Genomic DNA, 22,494 nt, shown 5'->3' on the forward strand with positions numbered 1-22,494 from the left:
AGAAAGAAAGAAAGAAAGAAAGAAAGAAAGAAAGAAAGAAAGAAAGATAAAGCTGTTGCAAAGAACATTTGAGGAATAGGAGTTGATCTATTTCATCAGGAAACGTGTTTATAAATATTCAAATAAGACTGCTAGGTTAGATGTAAAAGTGGTTAATACCCTACAAGGCAAAAAACAAAACAAACAACAACAACAAAAAACAAAATCCCAGGACCTATGAGGTTCTCTATTCCCCAGGAGAGAAGTAATTTGCATTTCTGTCACACAAGAACTGTTTGCACCGTTATAAGCTTTCTGTAGAAACAGAATTGCAAAATATCCTCATCAATAGTAAATAGAAAGTGAAGCAAAGGTATCTGCCCCACTAAAATCAGGTAATCCCCAGAAGGCCTGCTCGAGCTCACAGGAGTACAGCTAAAAAAGATACCCAGTAATCCTGGCTGCCTATTTCCAAATTTGGGATGACTTTTCTTAACAAGCTACCTGTTTGTGACTTAACCCATGTAATCTTCCCTGTCTTCTAGCTACTAACCTGTCCATGTTCTTATTCGAGGCCAGTCTTTCCACTTGGATATTATGTCCCATCTTTGCCCATCCAAAGATAGTAGTCTAGTGATTCTCTTTTCTGTCTCCTGCATCAATTTCTCCCCTCTATTCATTGTTTTCTTTTAGTATAAAGACATATTCTTCCATCTCCAAAACAACCTCCTTTGATTTCACTTCTGCCTGTGGCTACCATCCCATTTTTCTCCTCATCTTGAAAGCAAAGAAATATCTACAATCACTGCCTCTAGTTTCTCTCCCCCCATTCCTTGAACCCACCGGAATCAGCCTTTAACCCTCACCCCTTCTCCAACACTGCTCTTGTTGAGGTTGTCCATGACCTCCACATCCCCAAATCCAAGGGTCAGTTCTCAAGTTCTCATCTTAATTGAACCTATCAGCATCATTTGACACTGCTGATCACTGTGAAGCATTTCTTCACTTTCTTCACTAGGTTTCCAGGACTCTTCTGGTTTTTTCTTCCTGATTGCCCTTTCTCAGTCTCCACTGTTGTTTCCTATTGGTTCTCCTAAATTCTTAATGTCAGGGGCTCAAGGTCTCATTCCTATCCACCAGCTCCTTTGTTGATCTCATCCAGTCTCTTGGTTTATATACTCTCCATACGCTGATACATACATATGTCTCCAACTTGGAATGCTTTCCAGAATTCCAGACCTTTATATCCAAGTATGGCTGCCTTCAGCTCAGGTCATGATCTCAGGGTCCTCGGATCCAGTCCCGCATCAGGCTCCTTGCTCAGCGGGGAGCCTGCTTCTCCCTCTGCCTGCCTCTCCCCCCTGCTTGTGCTCTCTCTCTCTCTGAGAAATAATTAAATAAAATCTTAAAAAAAAAAAAATAACACTTCTCTACTTAAAGCCTTCTCATGGCTTCCCATCTATGGTAGCTATCTCCGTGATGGCTGCCATCATTTCCTTCATCAACTGCCAGCCCATCATGGACATACAGCCCAGTCAAGCTTGCTCTCTACCCAATGTAACCACTGATCTGTTTTCCATCTCTATAAATTTTCCTTTTCTGGACATTTCATATCAATAGAGTCATATATGTAGCCTTTTGCATCTGGCTTCTTTCCCTTAGCATGTATTTGAGGTTAATCCATGTTGCAGATGTATCAGTATTACATTCTTTTATTGCTGAACAATATTCCACTATATGATTAGAACATATTTTGTTTAGCCATGCATCAGCTGATGGACACAGGATGTTAACTGTGGGGTTTTTTGTTTGTTGTTTTAAAGATTTTGTTTATTTATTTGACAGAGAGAGACACAGCGAAAGAGGGAACACAAGCAGGGGGAGTGGGAGAGGGAGAAGCAGGCCTCCCGCAGAGCAGGGAGCCCAATGTGGGGCTCAATCCCAGGACCCTGGGATCATGACCTGAGCTGAAGGCAGATGCTTAACGACTGAGCCACCCAGGCACCCCTAACTGTGGGTTTTTGGTAGATGTCCTTTATCAGGTTGAGGAAGTTCCCTTCTATTCTTAGTTTGTGAGAGTTTTTATCATGAATGGGTTGGATTTTGTCAAATATTTTTTCTTCATGTATTAAGATGATCATGTGGGTTTTGTCCTTTATCCTATTAATATGATGTATTACATTAATTGATTTTAGGATTTTCCACCAACAGTGAGTTCCTGGGATAAGTCCTATTTAGCAATGGTACATAATCCTTTTCATATGTTGCTGGATTCAGTTTGCTAATATTTTGTTGAGGATTTTTACATCAATATTCATAAAGTATACTGAAGTGTAGTTTTCTTTTCTTGTAGTCTTTGGTATCAGGATAATACTAGCCTTATAAAAGGAACTAGGAAGTATTCCTTACTCTGTTTTCTGGAATTGTCAAGTATTGGTATTATTTCTTTTTTTAACATTTAATAGGATTCACAAGTGAAACCATCTGGGACTGGGCTCTTCCTTGTGGAAAGATTTTGGAACATTAAATCATTTTTTTTACTTGATATAAGTCTTACTCAGATTTTCTCTTTCTTTTGAATTGGTACTGGTAATTTTTGTCTTCCTAGGAATTTTTCCATTTCCTTTAAATTATCTTTTTGCTATAAAGTTGTTCATAATATACCCTTACAATATTTTAATTCTTAAAGGGTAGACACTGATGTTTTTTATTCCAGATATTGGTAATTTGTGTATCCTCTCTCCCTTTTTCCTTGGTAAATCTACCTAAAAGTTTGTAGCTCTTTTCAAAGAACCAACATTTGGCTCATTGATTTTCTGTATTGTTTTTCCTGTTTTTTATTTTTATTTCTGCTCTAACTTTTATTTCCTTTTCTGCTTGCCTTGGGTTTAGCTGCTCTTCTTATATTTTACTTTCTTTTTTTTATTCTTAATTTTTTACTTTCTTAAGATAGAAGCTTAGGTTATGGATTTGAAACTTTCTTCTTTTCTGACATAGGTCTTCCTCAAAGCATTTCTTAGCTGCATTCCATAAATTTTGGTATGTTGCGTTTTCACTTTTACTCAGTTGAAAATATTTTTAAGTTTCCTTGGTGGTATCTTCTTCAACCCACGGACTATTTAGAAATCTGCTTAATTTCCAAATATTTTGGGATTTCCCATATTTCTCTCTGTTGTTGATTTTTTTTTTTTTTAAGATTTTATTTATTTGACAGAGAGAGAGACAGCGAGAGCAGGAACACAAGCAGGGGGAGTGGGAGAGGGAGAAGCAGGCCTCCCGTCAAGCAGGGAGTCCATTGTGGGGCTCGATCCCAGGACCCTGGGATCATGACCTGAGGAAGGCAGATGCTTAAGTGACTGAGCCACCCGGGCACTCTCTCTGTTGTTGATTTCTAATTTAATTCTACTGTAGTCAGAGAACATAGTTTGCATGATGTGAACTTTTAAAATTTGAATTACTTTAAATTTATTGAACACTTATTTTGTGTCCTAACTTATGATCTATTCTGGAGAATGTTCCGTGTGTGCTTCAAAAGGATGTGTAGTCTCTGCAGTTGTCAATCACAGTTCTATGGATGACAATTGGCCAAGTTCGTTGATAGTGCTGTTCAAGTCTCCTAGAGCCTCACTGATTTTCTTTTCTTTTTTTTTTTTTTTTAAGATTTTATTTATTTATTTGAGAGAGAGAGAATGAGAGACAGAAAGCATGAGAGAAAGGAGGGTCAGAGGGAGAAGCAGGCTCCTCGCTGAGCAGGGAGCCCGATGCGGGACTCGATCCCGGGACTCTAGGATCGTGACCTGAGCTGAAGGCAGTCGCTTAACCGACTGAGCCACCCAGGCGCCCAATCCTCACTGATTTTCCATGTAGTTGTTCCATCCATAATTGAGAGTGGGGTATTGAAGTCTCCTGTTTTTCTTTCATGTATTTTGCAGATCTGTTATGTACATATGTATAATTATTATATCTTCTTGATGAATTGATCTCTTAATCATTACTAAACATCCCTCTTTGTCTCTAGTAGCATTTATTTTTTTTTTTTGTCTTAAGTCTATTTTGTCTGATTTTATTATAGTTACTCTGGCTCACCTATAGTTACTATATCCTAGTAAAATCTTTTTTCATCCTTTTACTTTTAATCTTTTAATTTTTTTTAAAGATTTTATTTATTTGACAGAGAGAAAGACACAGTAAGAGAGGGAACACAAGCAGGGGGAGTGGAAGAGGGAGAAGCAGGCTCCCCACCGAGCAGGGAGTCCGATGTGGGGCTGGATCCCAGGACCCTGGGACCATGACCTGAGCGAAAGGCAGACGCTTGGGCGCCTGGATGACTCAGTTGTTAAGTGTCTGCCTTCGGCTCAGGTCATGATTCCAGGGTCCTGGGATCGAGCCCCACATAAAGCCCCACATCGGGCTCCCTGCTTCGCAGGAAGCCTGCTTCTCCCTCTCCCACTCCCCCTGCTTGTGTTCCCTCTCTCACATTCTCTCTCTCTGTTGAATAAATAAACTAAAATCTTAAAAAAAAAAAAAAAAGGCAGACACTTAATGACTGAGCCACCCAGGCACCCCCCTTTTACTTTTAATCTATTCATGTCTTAGAATCTAAGGTGTCTCTTGTAGACATCTTGTATTTGGATTTTACTTTTTTATCCAGTCTGCCAATTTCTGCTTTTGATTGAGTTGTTTAGACCTTTCACAATTAATTACATTATTGATGTGACTTGACTTATATTTACTATTTTGGTATATGTCTCTCTTCCTCCTTGACTGCCACTTTTTGTGTTAAATAAATATTTTTAGTGTGCCACTTAATTCTTACGTAGATTTTTTAAATATTTTTTTTAGTTATTTTCTTAATGGTTACTATAGGGATTATAATATACATCTTGATATTATCTATTTCAGATTAATACTAACTTAATTTCAGTAAAATATAGAAATGGTCCCAATATAACTCTCTCTCTTCCCCTCCTTTGTGCTATTATTATATATCTCACATATATCTTTATAATAATTAATATTAGTTATATTTATATTATAATTGTTCATTGTCATATATATCACATGCATATATGTTATAACCCACCAATATAGTGTTATAATTATTGCCTTATACAATTTCATATCTTTTAAAGAAATTTTGGGAAGAAATAAAATATATATTTATAGAGTCTCTATACTAACCCACAAATGTGCCATTTCCAGTGCTTTTCATTTCCTTCTGTGGATTTGAGTTACCATCTGGTGTCCTTTCCTATCAGCCTGAAGGACCCCTGTAGCATTTCTTGTAGGGCAGCTCTACTAGAGACAGACAGACTCCCTCAGATTTCTTTATCTGGGAATTTTTGTCGGATATAGAATTCTTGAGTGATAGTTTTTTTCCTCACACGTTGAATATGCAATTCCACTGCCTTCCAGCCTCCATTGTTTCAAATGAGAAATTAGCCATATATATTTTTGGCATATAGATATATCTATAAATAGATGATAGATTGATAGATAGATAGATAGATAGATAGATAGATAGATAGATAGATAGATACCCCATTGTACATGATGGTGGTTTTTTCTTGATGCTTTTTAAGATTTTCTTTTTTTTTTTTTTAAGATTTTATTTTTTTATTTGACAGAGAGAGACACAGCAAGAGAGGGAACATAAGCAGGGGGAGTGGGTGAGGGAGAAGCAGGCTTCCAGTGGAGCAGGGAGCCCAATGTGGGGCTCAATCCCAGGATCCTGAGATCATGACCAGAGCCAAAGGCAGACGCTTAATGACTGAGCCAGCCAGGCACCCCTTAAGATTTTCTTTTTGTTGCTGGCTTTCAACAGTTTGTATCTTGTATTTAGGTGTGGATCTCTTTGTAGTTACCCTAATTGGGTTTGTTGAGCTACTTGGATATGTAAATTAATGTTTTTCATCAAATTTGCCTAGTTTGAGGACATTATTTCTTCAAAATTTTCCTGACTCTTTCTCTCTTCTCCCTTTACACATATTTTGTTTTTGTTGTTGTTGTTGTTTTAAAGATTTATTTATTTGGGAGAGAGAGAGTGTGTACATGTGATGGGGAGGGGCAAAGGGAGAGGGAAAGTCTGAGCCACCCAGGTGCCTTGGGAGAGGGAAAGTCTTTTTTTTTTTTTATTCTTATGTTAATCCCCATACATTACATCATTAGTTTTAGATGAAGTGTTCCATGATTCATTGTTTGTGCATAACACCCAGTGCTCCATGCAGAATGTGCCCTCCTCAATACCCACCACCAGGCTAACCCATCCTCCCACCCCCCTCCCCTCTAGAACCCTGTTTGTTTTTCAGAGTCCATCGTCTCTCATGGTTCGTGGAGAGGGAAAGTCTTAAGCAGACTCCCTGCTGAGGGCTGAGCCCAAGTGCGGCTCAGTGTCATGAGCCTGAGATCATGACCTGAGCCAAAACCAAGAGTTGGCCGTTAACTGACCGCGCCACCCAGGCACCCCTCCATCACACATATGTTGGTATGTAAGATGTTGTCTCACAGGTCTCTGAGGCTGTGTTCATTTTTCTTCAATTTTTATTCTTTTTATTCTTCAGTGGATAATTTCTGTGAATCTCTCTCTAGTTCACTGATTCTTTTCTTCTGCCATCTTGAATCTGCTTTTGAGACCTTCTAGTAAATTTTTCATTTCAGTTATTGCTCATTTTCTCTTCTAGAAATTACATTTAAAAAATTCTTAATACTGGGCACCTGGGTGGCTCATCGTTAAGCGTCTGCCTTTGGCTCAGGTCAGGATCCCAGAGTCCTGGGATTGAGCCCCACATCGGGCTCCCTGCTCGGCGGGGAGCCTGCTTCTCCCTCTCCCACTCCCCCTACTTGTGTTCCCTCTCTGTGTCTCTTTCTGTCAAATAAATAAAATCTTAAAAAAAAAATTCTTTCTGGGCGCCTGGGTGGCTCAGTTGGTTAAGCGACTGCCTTCGGCTCAGGTCATGATCCCGGAGTCCCTGGTTCGAGTCCCGCATCAGGCTCCCTGCTCGGCAGGGAGTCGGCTTCTCCCTCTGACCCTCCCCCCTCTCATGTGCTGTCTCTCTCATTCTCTCTCTCAAATAAATAAATAAAATCTTTAAAAAAAAAATTCTTTCTTTCTTTATTTGACACAGAGGGAGACATAGTGAGAGAGAGAGAGAGCACAAGCCGGGGAGCGGCAGGCGGGCAGAGGGAGAGGGAGAAGCAGGCTCTCTGCTGAGCAAGGAGCCCCATGCAGGACTTGATCCCAGGACCCTGGGATCATGACCTGAGCCGAAGGCAGACGCTTAGCCGACTGAGCCACGCAGGCACCCCTAAAAAAAAAAATTCTTAACACTTTCCTTATTAAGCATCTTTATTGATTCATTATTGTCCTACTTCTTTTGATTCTTTAAACATGATTTCTTTTAGTTCTTTGAACATACTTACAATAACTACTTTGATGTCTTTGCCTGCTAAATCCGACTCCTGGGGACACTTAGAAATAGTTTCTTTTTTTTTTTTTTCTTAAAGATTTATTTATTTGACAGAGAGAGACAGTGAAAGAGGGAACACAAGCAGGGGGAGTGGGAGAGGGGGAAGCAGGCTTCCCGCGGGGCAGGGAGCCCGATGTGGGGCTCAATCCCAGGACCCTGGGATCATGACCTGAGCCGAAGGCAGACGCTTAACGACTGAGCCACCCAGGCGCCCCTAGAAATAGTTTCTATTGACTTTTACTTTTCCTGAGAATGAGTCATACTTTCCTATTTTTTTGCATATTTTATTGAAAACTGGATTTTTAAAAATAATATATTGTAGCAACTCTGGATCCTGATTTTCTCTCTCAAGGCTATCTTTTGTGTCATGCATTTAGTAATTTGCCTAGGTTAAATCTATGAAATATATCTCTCTGAAGGGTGTGGCTGCTCCTATCTCGGCTTTTTTCTTGTTTTTATTTTTGTCTGGCTTCATAGGGGTCACCTCTGTGTCTAATTAGCCCCATGGTCAGCCAATCATGGGATGGAAATTACGCTCAAACACCTCAAACCAATAAGGCTTCTGTCCTCTGATAATGAATTTGTTGGGGGGGGCGGTTAGGGGAGCCCATTCAAAGTTCAGGTTTTTACTTTTATTTTCCATTGGGCCCTTTCACAGTTCCTTTATGCATGAATCCTCAAGGTCAGCTAGGAGTATGTGATGATCTTGGACCTTCTATTCTCAGCTGTAAATGTGTGCAGTATCATCCAAGAATGCACTCACCCCACCACCACTGTAACTTCAGGGTAGTAGAACCACTGGCCTGCTACTGGTCCAAATCCAGTGAGCCCTCTCTGGCTGGGGCAGCAAAGCTGCCGGTCCTACAGCATCTCCCCACCTTGGCAAAATCTCCAGGTGACTGGGCTGGGCAGAGGGCTGGAAAATGGGAGCCTCCCCAGGTGAGGGTGCCACAGATTCCCACTGTTAGTACTGAATTTTAGCAGTTGTTCAAGCAAAAGCACTCCTCATATTGTTATATACCTTTGATCTATCTCCAGAGTGCTAAAAATGGTTGTTTTCATCCATCTTTTCCAGCTTTGTAATGGCTTTTTAAGGGAAGAGGATTTGCGGGGCGCCTGGGTGGCTCAGTTCTTAAGCATCTGCCTTCGGCTCAGGTCATGATCCCAGGGTCCTGGGATGGAGCTCCGAATTGGGCTCCCTGCTCAGTGGGAAGCCTGCTTCTCTCTCCCCCACTCCCCTTGCTTGTGTTCCCTCTCTTGCTGTGTCTCTGTCAAATAAATAAATAAATAAATAAATAAATAAATAAATAAATAATCTTAAAAAATAAAAATAAAAAAATTTTTAAAAAGGGAAGAGGATTTGCCTACCCCTTCACTCTGCCATAGCTGGAAGTCCCACCCTCCTCAACAAATATTTGATTAATAATAAGTGACTAAACACTGCGTAATCCGTCTGCTACCTCTACCACTCTACTCAAACTGTCCCATCAAAAACGATCAGTTGCCTCCCAGTCACTGAAACAGGTTCTGGGTAAGACAGACCTGGGTTGAATTCCAGTTCTGCCACTTAGAAATTGTGCACTTGGCAAGGGTGCTTATATTCTCCAAGTTTTTGTTTTCTCTTCTGCTCAATGGCTAAAATCATGCCGATGGTGTTATTGTGAGGACAGTGGGATGTGAGTAAGCATCTGGGTGGACACTGCAGGGCTCTTTCCAACAGTGTTTGTCAGGAGACCTGAGCTCCTGTACAGACTGTGAGTCTGGGACGCCTCTTGACCTTTTCATAGCCCTTACACTCGATGGACACATAGGTGGTGGGAATGCAAGGATAAGATCATGAAAATCCTTTGAGACTGGATCTATTATACACAATTCTAAGGTATTATTATGCCTTATTACGATGTTCTTCGGGAACTTTTTAAAATCCCTCTCTGGGAAATTTTGGGTATAGTAGAATTTCTAAAAATAGGGAAGCTACTGAAATTACTTCTCTGACTTCTTTTATCCTGGACATTTTAACCATGATACTGTTGAGGGTTTCTGAAAGACAAGCACTACAGATATAAATCCTTCTTAATGAGAAACTCTCACATTTTTAGGTGTTTATTCTTCTAAGAACTAAAGGACATGGCCCCCCAAATCAGAAATAAAGCATCAATTTGGTGGTTAAGGATGGAGAAGAGGGAACATGACCAAACAGAATGTTTGGAATTTGAAATAAAAATAGTGTGGTGAGGCCATCACCATTTAGGGCCTTGCTGAAAGTCTGGTTCTTTCTGTAGGAAATGCATGTTTAAAAACAGAATAAAAAACAAATGTCTTTCTGTCTTCTTTAACATTTCTTCCTTAAAAAAAAAATAAATAATAAAATAAAATAAAATTTCTCCCTTTTTGGCCTTCCTTTAATTAGCGGTGCACTATTTGCTATTATTATTCACTCCTGTTATTTGTTTCTTCCTGTGTTGGCCAGGCTGCCAGCTCTGCAAAGGCAGGGATGGTACTTCTGTGTATCCGCCTCCATGCTCGATCCTGTTCCTTGCTATCACCTACAGTCAATGATTACACTACGTTCACCCCCTTACTCATAAACCTTCAGTGATTCTCCCCTGTACTTAAAATGTGGTCCTCAGATTTTTTTTTTTTTTGACTGCATGTTCTTATCAGCAAACTAATGCTTACATATCCTTTAATAGACACACATGTAATTTATTTCAAAACTGTACTCCTATCAGGGCGCCTGGGTGGCTCAGTCAGTTAGGGGTCTGCCTTCGGCTCAGGTCATGATCCCAGGGTCCTGGGATCAAGCCCCGCATCGGGCTCCCTGCCCAGCAGGAAGCCTGCTTTTCCCTCTCTCACTCTCCCTGCTTGTGTTCCCTCTCTCGCTGTCTCTCTCTCTGTCAAATGAATAAACAAAATCTTAAAAAAAACAAAACTGTACTTCTATCTTATATAAATTATAAGCATCTACCAATATAGGAAGTTTAAGAGGATGACATAAAAAAAGTATAAATAGAATTTGTAATATCTTCTCTCTGTACCTTGCATACTCCACTCTGGAGACCACTGGTCTGTAGGATAAAATCCAGCTTCTTTAAAACACAGCTTTCAAACTGGGGTTTGTTGATCCTTGAATAACATGGGTTTGAACTGCACAGGTCCACTTATATGTGAATTCTGTCTCAGTACAGTACTGTAAATGTATTTGCCCTTCCTTATGGTTTTCTTAATAATACTTTGTTTTCTTTTTTTTTTTTTAAGATTTTATTTATTTATTTGAGACAGAGAGAATGAGAGACAGAGAGCATGAGAGGGAGGAGGGTCAGAGGGAGAAGCAGACTCCCTGCCGAGCAGGGAGCCCGATGCGGGACTCGATCCCGGGACTCCAGGATCATGACCTGAGCCGAAGGCAGTCGCTTAACCAACTGAGCCACCCAGGCGCCCCAATACTTTGTTTTCTCTAGCTAACTTTATTGTAAGAATACAATATATAATACATATAACATACAAAATGTGTGTCAGTCAATGCTTTATGTTATCAGTCAGGCTTCTGGTCAACAGTAGGCTATTAGTAGTTAAGTTCTGGGGGAGTTCAGAGTTGGCACTCCTAACCCTGCCTTGTTCAAGGGCCAAGATGTTCAGTTCTCTGCTTCACACCGCCACTCACAGTGCTGATGTGTTATCAAGCAATTTATGTCTATGAAAGACTCTCCTTTATAAATACATTAGTAGAAGAGAGATATGATAGATGTAGCCATCAGCCATGAAATCTTTCCTATACTGGTCACAAGGATAGGGCCAAGTGTATACACTAAGGGTCAATTTCCAGATTCCAAACTACAAAATGTACCCTCTCCTGAAAGTGATCTGCCTAGGAATGGCTGACATTGAGCTGATTTCTTTTTTCTACCTCCCCTTTCCCAATTGCTCTGGCCCTTCACAGCAGAAAGCCACCCCTGAGCCATCTGAACTGTGCTTTGTCCCCAGATGAAGGTATAATCTGAGAATGCAGTATACTTGAGGGAGAATTTCCTGAGAGCCAAGTAAGAAACACCAACAGGGCAGCACTTTATTTCATTCCCTGGACAAATACTGGCAAGCCTCTGGGCTGCGGACCATGGCTATCTTAGAATTAGGAGTCACGGGTGCCTGGGTGGCTCAGCCGTTAAGCGTCTGCCTTCAGCTCAGGTCATGATCCCAGGGTCCCGGGATCGAGTCCCACATCGGGCTCCCAGCTCGGCAGGAAGCCTGCCCTCTCCCTCTCCCCCTGCTTGTGTTCTTGCTCTCACTATCTCTCTCTCTGTAAAATAAATAAATAAAATCTTAAAAAAAAAAAAAAAAAAAGAAGTCACAAGTGAGGTGGTGGAAGACTTGCAGGAATATAGTGTTTTAAAAATCTTCTTGTACCATTTATTTATGTATTTTAGAGACAGGGGAGGAGTAGAGGGAGAGAGAATCCCAAGCCGACTCCATGCTGAGTGCAGAGCCTGATGCGGTGCTCAATCTCACAACCCTGAGATCACAACCTGAGCTGAAACCAAGAGTCTGGAAACCAAGAGTCTTGTTCAACCAACTACACCACCCAGGCATCCCCGGAATATAGTGTTTTAATTAGAAAATGAAGCTAAACTTTTTCTGACAGAAAATGAGTGTTTAACTGAGTGGTTTAGCCATGTAGGTTGGTTTTGCCAATTAAGTGATATTCCACAAGTGGAATGGGCTAGATCTATGGCTCCATGTTTTTGATGAAAATATCAAAGCGCTTATCCGATACACAATACACCAGAAATTTCAACATTTGCAACTATTTCATCTTCTGATGACCACTGCCTTAAACTAACATTCACAATATTCACAACCACACTTTCCTGTCTCTCCTGTCAGTCCCCCTCAAGCTTCAGCCAAACCAGTCATGCTCCTAGGCACTCTCCCAGATCTACACCTATGTATGTGTTCATGTCAGTTCCTCCCTCGGAAATACCCTTCCCTCCCACCTCCGTGTGTTGAATTCCTACCTAACAGCTGCTTGATCTGAGGCACTAATTAGGTACTGAGGATGGAAAATGAACATAATGATAACCGTGGCCCCATTTTCATAGGATGTCAGAGTCTACTATGGGAGACAGACAGATAAGCAGTGACAATACAGTATTACAGAGCTATGACGGGGAGCCATGAGGTTCTGGGAACTCAGCAGGGCCACCCTCTCTTCCCCTGGAGGTCAAGGAAGTCTCAGAGGAAGTGACCAGAAAGCCAAAACCCACTGATGAGGAGTTAGCCTGACATTTTACAGGAAGGGGAAAGAAGAGGACTGATCTATACTGAGAGAACAAAAGTGAGTTTAATTGACAGTGTCAAAGCAATTCCTCTGGGAAGTCAGGATTTTGACCAGGAGAGACATGCTTACTTAACTGTGGGGTCCAGACAGAAATTTCTACCAAGTTGAATCTGTTTCATATTCTTGAGATACTGGTCACATTCTCTCAAAAGCCCAATTTAGAATAGACTGAAAGTCAAGGGAGAGGTCATCTCTATAAAAATTTTCCCTTGCTTTTTTTCCAAAAACAAAATATTTGAACCCCAGGCTCAACTGCTTGGGGAACGGACAGACTTTTTATACTAGGTTCACCAGAAATAGTGCTAAATGAATACTCTTGGGAAGTCTGGGAAGTCTGGTTTATCTATGTGGCTCTGTTCTAAGTATGGAGGCACCCTCTAAACAAATAAGGAAATAAGGAGAAGCACAGAAGATACAACATTGTTTTCAGGGACTGCCTTGTGCCACAACAGAGGAAAGACTGTGAGGGCTTAAGGTATCTGGTTCCTCACTGCTCCACCTCTGATCCTCTCCCTCACTGTCCTGAGCCAGAGGCCACGAAAGCACCTTTACTGAGGGATGTTCAATTCTCCGCTTCTCCGCCACTCACGGTGCTGATGTGTTATCAAGCAATTTATGTCTATGAAAGACTCTCCTTTATAAATACATTTGTAGAAGAGAAATATGATAGATATAGCCATCAGCCATCAAATCTTTCCTATACTGGTCACAATCTGGTATCCAATAACTCTTTGTTCATTCAAAACAGAAAATATACTCAGCCTGCTAGTTCTCTGATACAGTCCACCCACGCATCATTGCAATGGATTTTTATTTTACTTCTCATCTGTTTTCTTAGTTGTGTATCTTCTTCAAGTGCCCATGTGGAGGGTTAACATTTTCTCGATGAAACTATTCACTGTGGCAGTAGAATCAGGGAAGTTTCATCCACGAGGGCTTAGTTATCGAAGCACCAAAGGATGTCATCATAAAACACTGACTGACTGTGCAAGTCACATGACATGGACCCCAAGGATTACCTAACCAGCTATGTTCCCACAGATGATATTGCTGGTAAAAGCTACTTCATCTTTCAGGAAAGCCATTATAAACTTATTTCAGAATACAAAAATTCATTTTTGCTAGGAAGTTATTATCAATCTCAGGAGGGTCAAAAGTATGTTTGCTAACATTTTTCCATTAGAAATGTTTCCTATCAGTGATACCATGTTTTTCCAGATGGGTGGGCCAACTGTAATTCTGCTCTAAAACTCTGCTTTCTATCAGACCCCTCAGCATTTTCTGATTATGGCCTTTAACAAAGTTTGCAACAATGGTGAATGCAGGTTTGTGCTGATATATGTATATAAATGCATTTGCAAATGGGTTTAGACCTTTGGGTGAAAAGGGCCTGAAGTCTCCTAAATAGAAAAATCTTCAAGTAAATCAGAACTGACTCAAGAGTTTGGAAATGGTACAGTGCTTAGTGACCTTATATCAAACCACAGCCAAGGCCACATTTTAACACGTCCCCACTCCCAGATTAATTTTATTTGTCACCCTCTTCACCTTTGAAATTCCTGCCATTAAGCAAAATTCAGGAGAACAAATACATTTTGACTTCTGTCCCTGATACCTCCCCGTGTGCCTTGATGAAAAATACAGTTTTAGTTTTCAGCCCTGCACCTGAGAGAGGTGGGGGTGTAATGAAATGAATTATGCCTCCTCTTTTCCCTGAAGCCCCAGGTTTTCCTAAGACAACACCCATATAACACATGCCAGTATATTTAGGCCTGAGGGCTCCTCAAAACGGAGCCCCTTTTCTTGCAGAGGGTCAGTTTAGTCTCTTTTTAGATAAGCAGACCTGCATGTGAACGCTACCTTGGTGCCAGGGCCTTTCCTGGGCAAAAGGCCGGGCCTTCTCCACCTGCAGCCGACCGCCTCTCCTTCCCGGGCAGGGCCTTGCAGCGGCGCGGCGCGTCCAGCAGATGGAGCCGCAGCTGAATTTTCGCGAGCCGCTCTCTACGCGGTAGAAGAGTCTGGAATAAACAGGAAGGGGATTTTTTTTTTTTTTAAAGCATTCTAATTTTTAACATATATTGCCTTCTATGTCGGGTCAGAGGCTCTTTTTATTTGACTAAGTTGAAACGCATGTGAAGTTTTAAAAAAATCAGTGATTACGCAATTCCCAATACATGTTTTTTTAGGATTTCCGTTCTTTCAAGGGACCCAAGAAACAAGTTTTTAGTAGTATCAACTGTCACAAGGGCATGGTGGTTCAGAAACGTTAGCGGGCAGCGCAGGATAAAGAAAGTCGGCCTCGAGAAAACACCAGAAAGGAGTGAGAGGAGCGGGGCAGCCTCCCCAGGCCGCGGCGGAAGTGAGCTCCGTGAGGGGCGGGGCGGGGCGGGGGCTCCGGGCGCCGCGAAAAACAGCGCCGCCTGCCGGTGAAAAGGGAGAGTGCGCCGATCTGGCCCGGGGGCTGTGGCGTCGCTACCCGGTCCGCTTAGACCGAGCCGACATTCCAAAGTCCATTGCACTCCGGATGCTGCACGATATACCCCCTACCCAACGAAACCGAAAGTGATGGGCACAACCCGAGCAGCCTTTTTGTCGAGAAGGGAAACGTGCAGCAGGCCCGTTATGGTTTTGGGGAACAATGTTTCAAAGGGCTTGACTGTTTTTAATGCTTCCTAAAGCTAAAAAGGATAATTGTTATTTAAGACAATCCTAAAGAAGAGGGAAAATAGAACCCGATAGGAGCTCTCTTTCGTTTATCCCAACCTTCCTTAAATTATTTACAAAATATTGTAAGTGGTTTCAGAAGCAAATTGGAAAAACCGGGCAAGGCACTGTATTTCAAGGTGAATGCTCTTTATCATTTCCCATAACGGCCCCTCATTTTTATTCCAGGATTGTTGCAGTGGTGTTTCTTGAGTCCCTCCTCCTCTCCCCACTTCCCTTTTCTCTTCACTCATTTGACAGGAGCCTCCGCAATCATCTGCTTAGAACACGTCATCATCATCCACTGGGAGAGAGTTGTGGCACCACCTTTCTCCCCCTATGGCTGAAGCCCACAGAAAGAAGATGACGGGTTGCGCTTCTGCTCTTGATCCGGCGCGATTGCCAGGAATTGTAACCTGCAAGATGATGCCAAAGGGCAGCTTCCCCTTTTTTGATGCTGCAAGGAACTTTATGTTGCCCTTCATTAGCTGATGCATTCTCCAGTAGAGCCCTGTCCTTCAGTTGCCCAAATGATGCGCTACGTCCCTTCCACTTGCAGAGATTCAGTGCATTAAGTGTAAAAATCGCACATCTCTGTTTTTCTTCCAGTAAGGGAGTAAAGACCCATAGGTGGACGGTGTCCTTTGGATTAGTCATGCTGTTTATCATCAGGTCCCTGTTCTCTGACATGAAAATTCCCATCTCCCATCAGGGTGTAGTTGTAGGCATAAATTATGGGCTCTGGTTCAAAACAGGGCCCTCTCTTTTGTCCAGTGGCACCAGAAACACACTAATTAGGGACCTAATTGGAACACAAGGCTTCTTGAGGGTCCTGGAGAGGGAAGTTGGGCCCCCAAGTCCTGTACTGATGACTTGGGCTGCAGCCTTCACAACCTGGATCCAACCAGATGAGCACTGAGAGCTCAGTGTTTGGAACACAAAGGAGAGCGATGAATATATAGTAACTTAGTGAATCAGGGACAAGATCCAAGAGGAAGCCTGACATTTGTTTATCAGCAGAGAAACGGAAGTAAAGGCGGGAATGTCTCCTTAAGTGTTACTGTGTTATAAAAATGTCCTTCAGGGAGACAATACATGAACAGGGCAGCTGATAACATTAATACTGTGCAGGTAGGTCTCTCACATCTCCAGGACTGCTGAACCAAGTGTTACGGGCAGGGATGCAGCTCTGAGCCTTTCCTGCTGCAATCCTCAGAGGGAGTTGGCTCAGACAAAGCAAAGCAGCTTCTCCCTCAGTTCTCTTTGTTCTTCTTTGGAAAACGGGCTCTCTCTCAAGTCTCATACACCAGCTGCTTTCACCTCTTGTACAAGGGCAAAATAAAGTAATCACCAATAATGATTTGGACAGCGTATTTCTGGAGCCCTGAACTCAGTGAAATGCAGGATCAAATTACTTTTAGAATTCTAACATGCTGTAAATTTTATTCTGGGTTTTGAGGCAAAAATTTCAGAGAGGGGCCCCTCTTTATCGAATAAAAATAAAAATATTGCCTTCAGAAAGGGATAATGGAGACAGAGTGTTTTGAATCCCACTTAACCTAATAACTACATGTCCTGCACCTTATGCTTCAGAATCTCTTTCTCACCGGGGTTATGATTTTAGTGAGCAAATTCTTTGTCTGCTAAGCAATCCCTTAAGCAGTAGCAAAGGCCTCTCTGACAAATCACACCTTTTTATACCATAAGTGACTTTTTTCTAATAAGAATGATTTAACATAGCTCCTTTCAAAGTAGAAACATTCAGAATTTTCTATCCCAGATTCAAGCGTGGAATGAAGACAAAGGGTGCTTGTCTGGGGAATAGGCATGCCACTCCCTGAGCCCTCAGAGCATCTGCTGCCTGAACTGATTCTTAAATCAAAAGTCACACATGACTTCTGTGCTTGACAGCTGAGGTGGCCTTCGATGTCCAGTGTGGGCCAGCTGGAATGGGTTCACACGCACAACAGAAAATGGGCTCTGTGGGTCAAGAGAAAGCTTACTGGGCTGAGAAGGACTAGGGTGACATGTTGGAAATACTGTTGGTTTACTTCTTGGGAATTCCCCCCCCCCCCAAAGTAAGTACTTTCAGTCCCTTTATGTGGCATCCTCAGGCTCTTTACGACGGTTCCTACTTCGGGGGGATTTTATCTGCTCACTAAATATTGGCTATTTGGTCCAGAATAACAGAAAATCTGCATGTTTTTACTCAGTCAGGACTTAGGCTGAGTAGAGAGCAGCTCCTCTCTGCCAGTTCCTGGTGACTTCATTCTTTCTAGCACTCTCCAAGAGGAGGTGAGAGCAACCCCCAGCCAGGAAACCAGCCCCACGTTAGCAGCTAATTTAATGGCTCAAGTTCTACAGGTGAGGCCCAGATGAGCTTCTAAAATAATTCTGAATGGGGCGCCTGGGTGGCTCAGTCGTTGGGCGTCTGCCTTCGGCTCGGGTCATGATCCGGGGTCCTGGGATCGAGCCCCGCATTGGGCTCCCCGCTCAGTGGGAAGCCTGCTTCTCCCGCTCCCACTCCCCCTGCTTGTGTTCCCTCTCTCACTGTATCTCTCTCTGTCAAATAAATAAAATCTTTAAAAAAAAATAAAATAATAAAAAAATAAAATAATTCTGAAGCTAGATAAGGAACGAATAAGCAGGTGTTAAGGGAGTATATATGCCTTTGTAATTAACAGAAAATTTTGATAGTCACTGGGCCTGTATATTCATACTACTACCCTGTGTTTATATTACTATCTGTTACCCAGACAGCATATTACAGAATGCCTTTCATCTGACAGGTCCTTTCCTGTGTTAACCTTGTATATTAAGGCACTTCAATTTAATAGCCAGAAGCATTTGGAGGGCAAGAGCCCTGTCATGCCCTTGCCCTTTATGTTTCATGCAGTACCCAGCAAAATATTAGATATGCAGTAGGTGCTCAGGAAAGAGCTGCTTTAAGAAAAAAAAAACAAAAAACAACAAAAAGAGTATGGACTAAAGGAGCGATGAATGGTTGTGCTTTAATCCTGGGATTAGGCCTGCCTTTATCGTCACATCTGAGGAAACTGGAGAGTGACACTTCATGGACAGAAAATAGAAGTGGAGATATCGCAGCTTCTCCGGCTGATCGAATGATGACAGTGGCTGGCTTTCCCATATGCCAGAAACCATAGGCGTACTTTACATATGTTATCTCATTTATACCTCACCCCCGGCTAAGTTTACTATTATTACTGCCCTTATTTTACATATGACAAAACATTACCACACAATGTTGTGGGCCACACAACCAATAAATAGCCTCATCAGGACTTGAGTCCAGAGATAAGTCAGTCTTCAGAATCCACGCCTTGAGGCCCATTCATGCTCCAGAATATCAAATAACACCATTTATAGCTCCATTCCCTAACTACCCTTCCTTGCAGAATAGCCTCACGACATCATATCTGAGGTGGGAGGGAAAGAGGGAAGCAGGTAATAAGCAAACACAATTCATAACTGACATGTCTCAGTCTTCACGGTTTTGATGTTCTTTTCTCTGTGTTATCTCATTTAATCCTCACAGTACTCTGTCCAGTATGTTACTATTAGCTCGTATAGATAAGGAATGTATCTCTGGAGAACAGGTGGGTTTAGAACAACAACAAAATGCTAAAATTCCAAGCCAAGAGGTAACAAATGTACTGGTAGGTAACACCAAGCCTGCCTCAGCCTCTCACCTCAGCCCAGAGGGCTGGTGTAGGGGCTTCCTTCACTCCCTTCCTTTCTTACTTATTAATGCTCCATGAACCATAAAGCTTATGGCTGTCCCTACCTGCGCCATAAATCCAAATATGGTTAATGTTGACCTGATGTGCCACTAAGTCATTTCAAAAGCAGAGGCAAGGTAGAGAGGAAACAATAAGAGTGACAATGCATGGAATGCTATGTAACAATTAAAAAGAATGAATTACATTAAAACATATTGCCAGGAAGTGATCTCCACAGGCATAGTGGGTTGACAAAAATAATAAGAGCCAACAGCGGAATAAAAAAATACAGCATGGTACCATGTATGTTTTTAAAAGACACAAAACAATGTTACACACACACACACACACGCGCACGCACATACACACATCTATGCAAAAACACGTAGCAAACAGTTGGTTATACCCCAAATTGATAACTGATTTTCCTGGGGAGAGGCCGAGGCCTGGGGTGAGGTGGATAACATTGGCTCACTTTATCTTTTACAAGATAATTTATTCAAATAACATACATGTAAAAGAAAAAAAAAAGGAAAGAACAGAAAAGAAACAAGTATTGCTGCTGGAAAAGAAAAGATTAGCAACGCACGGTAAAGTACCGTAATTGGTACAAAACCCTCCAGACAAAAATCCACTGCCTTGCTCATGTCCATAAGAGACCAGGGGATAAGCAGAGAGTTCTCATATTGGCATTATTATTATGAATTGGGTGAGTTTTAAGATGTAATGTCTCCTTACTCTATGAGAAACACCGTGCTGAGAAGTACATTACACCTGGAGCCAGACAGCCAAAGTTCAAGGCCTGACTCTGCATTTCTCTGTAACCTTGGGCTAATGTCTCAAGGCCTTACTTTCCTTATCTGCAGAGTTAAGATAACAGTAACATACTTCATAGGATGTTTCGAGGATTGAGATTACACACAGGAAATAAGAGCAAAATCATGCAGACTGAGACTTAGAATTTATAAATTATGTTTGTGTTGACTGTCTTCCCATTCTTTCCCTCCCACTTTAGAGAATTATGTTTTCTCACACCTTTAAGTATGCCCCACACTGAGGCAGACTTAAATGAACAAGCCATCAGTCTTCGATATAATATTTGCTGATCACAGGCCTCCATTATTTGAGCCTTTAGATTATGAACATGCATAGTTTTTAAGCTTCAATAACCTGCATTCATGTATTTATTTTAAAGAATATATTCATTTGATTTGTGTATACAACATACTCTTTTCCTGTGAAACCTACTTTTGATGCAAGAACTAAAATACCTAAATCAGAGAGACCATTTAAAGTGCAAGTCAAAAATATCAACATTTTTTTTGCACCTTAAATGTGCTTATTTGTGGTCCCACTAAAATTTCAAGCTGTTCTGAAATTTCCAGAATCCAATTACATGCCTTATAAGAAAAAGGGTTTCAAAAATAATCAAACACTAGTACCACCAATATAATCAGACACAAAAGAGAAACATGAGCGGATGAATAAATATCAGTTGCATGCACACAGCACCATGCCGACCACGCAGGATGTAACTATGTTCAATCACAGCCTCACCTTTGAAACAGAGCCAGGTTCTCTACTTTTGCTGGATGTGCCTGTATTAAAAAGCGCAGGGACCTGAAGATCTCTGGTGAAGCAAAGAAGAATCCAGTTTAAGTTGTTTTGCGTTTGAGTTCGGAAAGGATCCATCTGAAGGAACCAATTCCAAACACACAAAGCACACATCCCACCAGGGCTCCTCCACCCCATTCAACTGGGCTGTCAGTTTAGAGCTGGGCGCCCATTGTTCACTTTGTTCTACTCTAATTAGACTTGACAGATTGCTCTTTCTAGCTAGACTGGCTATTGCCAAGAACGGAGATAAGAGGTGAGGCTGACCTTGTCACTCTGCCCTTAGAATCAGTGCCCCACCCCCCAACCTAGTCCACCAAGAATGAAATGTACCCCACCACGGCTCGGATCTGTGCCCCTTTTCCAGACCCTGGGCAGTCCCGGCGCCTCGGACTTGTCTTTCCGTACTGTGAGATTCAAACCCTCATTGTCTGCGTGAGGGGAATAAGCGTGCTCTAATATTTTTCACATTAATACTCTGACCCTTGTTTTTGTTTTGTTTTTTCCTTCAGGCCTGGTAGGGAAAAAACAGACCGGCCTTTCTGAAGGGAAAGATACTGCAGTTCCTCCCGGGAGCCAGGAAATACTGATTGCTTAATGAAACAGAGCTGTGGAAGGATTCGGGCCCTGACACTATCTCATGTGTCGGAAGCAAATCCCTCGCCCCGCTGCCCTCAGTGGCCATATCTGTAAAATGCCATCAAGACTTCTTGAACCTTTGTCGTATCAAAAACATGTTATACTGGTGTTAAATAAAAATTAGATCATAAAATGGTAGAGCTGGAAATGATCTTAGAGATCATCTAGTCCAATATCTTCATTTGGAAGATAAAAAATAAAAATAAAAAACAGAGGACAAAAGACGGAGGGGACATGCACAGGGTCATGAAATTAGTTCTTAAACTTTAAACACCTGGCACTGAACAACAGCTTGCTAATTAGCTTTGTCTCTAACCTGCCATTTCCCAGTTTATCCTATGCTTGATAATAAATCATATTGGCCAGGCAGGCAACTTTCTTTCTCTGAGGAAGGAATTCTCCTCACCCAAGGACTGTGTTTTCAGAAATGCTTCCCTTTACTGAGAATCCAATGACCTTGTAATAAATAGATCCTGACTCACCCAGTGCCACATGCCTCTTACTGGGGTGCAGAATGGAATTCAACAGACTTCGGATCTGGGGCCCTGCTCTCAAATAGGAGTGACCCCCTCCTTGACCTAAGTCTGGCTATGCCCATTGCCTTAAGAGCTGTGAGCAGGAGAGACTTGTTAGAAATTTCTCCTTGGAACAAATCTAGTGTTTCCCAGTTTGTAATGTAAACAGATTCATTTATGGTTCACTCACCCATCTACAAGTATTTATTAAAAGCCCATTTTTTAAAAAGATTTTATTTATTTATTTGAGAGAGAAAATGAGATAGAGCATGAGAGGGGGGAGGGTCAGAGGGAGAAGCAGACTCCCTGCTGAGCAGGGAGCCGGATGCAGGACTCCATCCTGGGACTCCAGGATCATGACCTGAGCCGAAGGCAGTCACTTAACCAACTGAGCCACCCAGGCACCCCTAAAAGCCCATTTTTTTATTAAGCCCCTGAGGGCTGGCAAGACTAGTACAATGAGTAGGATCCAGCCTCAAGGAGCCTCAGAAGGAGCGAGCAGT

General features: G+C 42.0%; 1 long non-coding RNA gene across 1 annotated transcript in view; it reads right to left on the bottom strand.

Moving 5' to 3' along the window:
• LOC118008892 overlaps positions 1 to 21,153 on the bottom strand; it is a 31,723-nt gene extending 10,570 nt beyond the window's left edge. The window contains exons 1-2 of the long non-coding RNA XR_004678760.1: positions 20,781 to 21,153; positions 14,641 to 14,798 (exon numbers count right to left, since the gene is read on the bottom strand). This is a non-coding gene — a long non-coding RNA (uncharacterized LOC118008892). The remainder of the gene's footprint in view (positions 1 to 14,640; positions 14,799 to 20,780) is intronic.
• Positions 21,154 to 22,494: the final 1,341 nt, after the last annotated feature.

This window comes from Mirounga leonina, unplaced genomic scaffold (genome assembly GCF_011800145.1).
Source record: "Mirounga leonina isolate KUSES-001 unplaced genomic scaffold, KU_Mleo_1.0 Mir_126, whole genome shotgun sequence".
In the NCBI taxonomy this organism is placed as follows: domain Eukaryota; kingdom Metazoa; phylum Chordata; class Mammalia; order Carnivora; family Phocidae; genus Mirounga; species Mirounga leonina.